The sequence below is a fragment of the Aotus nancymaae genome, unplaced genomic scaffold (genome assembly GCF_030222135.1).
Source record: "Aotus nancymaae isolate 86718 unplaced genomic scaffold, 86718_ANA_hifiasm-v0.15.2.pri h1tg000016l, whole genome shotgun sequence".
NCBI lineage: Eukaryota > Metazoa > Chordata > Mammalia > Primates > Aotidae > Aotus > Aotus nancymaae.
In genome coordinates, this window is record NW_026988428.1 from 73,702,283 (window position 1) to 73,706,119 (window position 3,837).

The window sequence follows — 3,837 nt, forward strand, 5'->3', positions numbered from 1 at the left end:
AAAAAAAAAAAAAGGCCGGGCGCGGTGGCTCACACCTATAGTCCCAGATACTTGAAAGGCTGAGTGGGGCAGATCACCTGAACCCAAGAGGTGGAGGTTGTAGTGAGCCCTGATCGAGCCACTGCACTCCAGCCTAGGTGAAAGAGTGAGACCCTGCCTCAAATAATAATAATAATAACAATAAATTAGGGCTGGGTGCGGTGGCTCATGCCTGTAATCCCAGCACTTTGGGAGGCCGAGGTGGGTGGATCACGAGGTCAAGAGATCGAGACCATCCTGGTCAACATGGTGAAACCCCGTCTCTACTAAAAATACAAAAAATTAGCTGGGCATGGTGGCGCGTGCCTGTAATCCCAGCTACTCAGGAGGCTGAGATAGAAGAATTGCCTGAAACCAGGAGGTGGAGGTTGCGGTGAGCCGAGATCGCGCCATTGCACTCTAGCCTAGGTAAGAAGAGCAAAACTCCGTCTCAAAAATAAATAAATAAATAAATAAATAATTTAATTTAAAAATAAATTAGAACTGGATGGTAATGAAAATAAAAATATTGTGCTCGCTTCGGCAGCACATATACTAAAATTGGAACAATACAGAAAAGATTAGCATGGCCCCTGCGCAAATTTATTTAAATAAATAAATAAATAAAAAGAAATAAAAATATCAAAAGTCATGGTGCTGGGCACGGTGGCTCTCGCCTGGAATCCCAGCACTTTGTGAGGCCGGGCAGATGGATCACTTGACCCCAGGAGTTCAGGACCAGCCTGGGCAACATAGCAAAACCCTGTCTTTTTCTTTTTGAGATGGAGTTTCGCTCTTGTTACCCAGGCTGGAGTGCAAAGGTGCGATCTCGGCTCACCGCAACCTCCGCCTCCTGGGTTCAGGCAATTCTCCTTCTTCAGCCTCCTGAGTAGCTGGGATTACAGGCATGCGCCACCATGCCCAGCTAATTTTTTGTATTTTTAGTAGAGACGGGGTTTCACCATGTTGACCAGGATGGTGTCGATCTCTTGACCTCGTGATCCACCCGCCTCGGCCTCCCAAAGTGCTAGGATTACAGGCGTGAGCCACCGTGACGGGCCCTTGTTTTGTTTTTTTTGATGGAGTTTCACTCTTGTCGCCCAGACTGGAGTGCAATGGCGAGATCTCAGCTCACTGCAATCGCCTGGTACCCTAAGCATGTCCAGATTAACCAAGCGTGCAACCATGGAGTGAAACCGAAAGGCAATCGACACACCGCAACCTCCGCCTCCCGAGTTCAAGCGATTCTCGTGCCTCAGTCTCCGGAGTAGCTGGAATTACAGGCATGCGCCACCACGCGTGGGTCATTTTTGTATTTTTAGTAGAGACGCGGTTTCACCGTTTTTGGCAAAACCCCGTCTCTCTTTACCTCAGGTTCTTGTACCCTGGTCCTCAGGTGAACCACCAGCCTCAGCCTCCCACAGTGCTGGGATGACAGGCCTGAGGCACCGCTCCAGGCCTCAGTTCAACTTTTATGTAATAAAGTTGTCAGTTGCTTTTCAGTTGCCATGGACTTCCAGGTTAAAGGTCACATACCCTGAGCATGCCCAGATTAACCAAGCGTGCAACCGTGGACTGGAACCTAAGAGCTCGGACTGAGGAGACGCGACGGGATCCATTTAAGAAGCGGACACCCCACGGCAGGAGCCAGGAACAATCAGATTGAGTTTTGTATCACCCCATGACAGGATTCAGTCAGATCACACCTCTCAGCATTCCTTCATTGAAAGAGCCAATCAAATCCTAAACTTGACACAGTCCCCAGCTGGGAAAGGGAGGTTTAAGGATTTCCTCCTGTGTTCTTACCAGTTGACCTACACAAAAGCTTTACTTCTCTCTCTTTCCCTCTCCCCAAAACAGAGTTTTGCTCTTGTTGCCCAGGCTGGAGTGCAATGGCGCGATCTCGGCTCACTGCACCCTCCGCCTCCTGGGTTCAAGCAATGCTCTTGCCTCAGCCTCCCAAGTAGCTGGGATTACAGGCGCCCTCCAGCACGCCCAGCTAATTTTGTATTTTTAGTAGAGATGGGCTTTCTCCATGTTGGTCAGGTGGGTCTCAACTCCGGACCTCCGGTGATCCGCCTGCCTCCGCCTCCCAGAGTGCTGAATTACAGGCAGGAGCGACTGTACCCGGCCAAAAAATTAGCTTGTAATTCTAACAGTTTAGGAGGCCGAGGCGGGTGGATCGCCTGAGCTCAGGAGTTTGAGACCAGCCTAGGCAACATGATGAAACTCCGTCTCTACTAAGATACAAAAAAATTAGCTGGGTGTGGCAGCGTGCACCTTTAGTCCCAGCTACTCAGGAGGCTGAGGCAGGAGAATTGCTTGAACTCGAGAGGCGGAGGTTGGAGTGAGCCGAGATCGCGCCACTGCACTCCAGCATGGGCAACAGGGTGAGACTCCGTCTCTAAAAAAGAATAGAGGTTCATTGTATTAAAGCACTGAATATGAAGTTTCTAATATTGGAAAGGTCTACTTAGTAACTAGCATGGATTACCCCATGTAGACAGATTTTAAAATTGTGATAGCTCTACACCCTGAACCCTGAAGTGTATCATCTGTAGAGATAAAACACACTTGCAGATCAGTCCCTTGTTGCATCAGGAAAATCACTGCAATGGGAAATTACTCTGAGTTTACTTTTCTTTGGTGACTCTTTCAAACCAAGCTTTAGTAACATTGCTATTCAAGAGTCATCCTTTGGTTACAAGTAGAGTTAGTTTCACACAATGGAGCATTGTTCACAAGCATTCTCAGTCAACCTAATCCCCCTGAAGTTACTGGTTAAGACTAGGGTATAGCTGTTGGCTTACAGGCCTAGACTTACTTGCAATTGCATAGTGCTTCAGGTCTCCAAGCTCTTTCAACACAGAGGTGAGGATACTGCCAAAGACCACATGACAAATTAAGTGTCAGTCGTTTAGTAATGTTGCATTTGTGTGTGTGTGTTTGCTGAGGTGGGGATGGGGCCAGCAGTGATTTAGAAACTTCCACAACCTATTCCCTATGCAGTTCTTTTCCATTCATTCAAACCTTTTAGTTAAATATTTACTGAGCGCCTGTTGTGTACCAGGCACTATGCTAAGTGTTAGGGATACAATTTTAATATATGTTACAGACATCAGCATTTTCACCATTATAATCCTATCTGCAAACAATAAATCCTGCAGAAAGCCAAATACCTTCCTTGAGGTTTGTCTTGCACATAATATTTAACCCAAGAATTGCCGTCTTAATTGAGGACTCCATCCTCCAAGTATGGAAAGAGGATTCTCAGAACGATGCCCCAATAGGATGCACTGTAAGCTCTTGAACATCAAAAAACTGCTCTCAGCCTCCGCGGAGGAAGACTAGGAGACTGGGGCACGGGGGTAAGGGGTAGACTTGTCACTGCATATTTTTGGACTGTTTGACGTTTTCCCCATGTTTATTTTTATGTGCGCGGGCTGCAGGCTCCGGCCTCCGCGAGGCAAGGCTCAGCTGCAGACCCTCGGGCCACCAGCAAAGAGCAGCGCAGTGCCTCTCGCAGCGCGCTCAGCCCGGGGTCCGCGGTGTGGCTAAGCGGGGTTGGGGCGCCGGCTCCCTGCAGGGCTCAGCGCTGGGCTGGGGTCAGAGGCCAGGAGCCCGGAGCCTCCGCGGGGAGCACGCGCTAATGTTGTCGGGAAGCAGCTCCGGGTTGCAGGGCAGGAACGTGCCCTTCCCCCGCGGTAAACTTTCCGTCGCTGCGACGGAAGCAGGAACTTGCTAACCACAAAACCCGCCGGGCCGGTGCGGGAGCCGCGGAGCATCCCCTGCAGTCCTCGCCGAGACCGCCGCGCGGAT

The 3,837-nt window shown here is 49.6% G+C and overlaps 1 non-coding gene across 1 annotated transcript; it reads left to right on the plus strand.

The window, feature by feature from the left end:
- The first annotated feature begins 549 nt into the window (after positions 1 to 549).
- On the plus strand, positions 550 to 656 carry LOC135275494 (U6 spliceosomal RNA). The gene has a single exon (XR_010343123.1). It is a non-coding gene; the product is annotated as a U6 spliceosomal RNA (small nuclear RNA).
- The last annotated feature ends 3,181 nt before the right edge of the window (positions 657 to 3,837 follow it).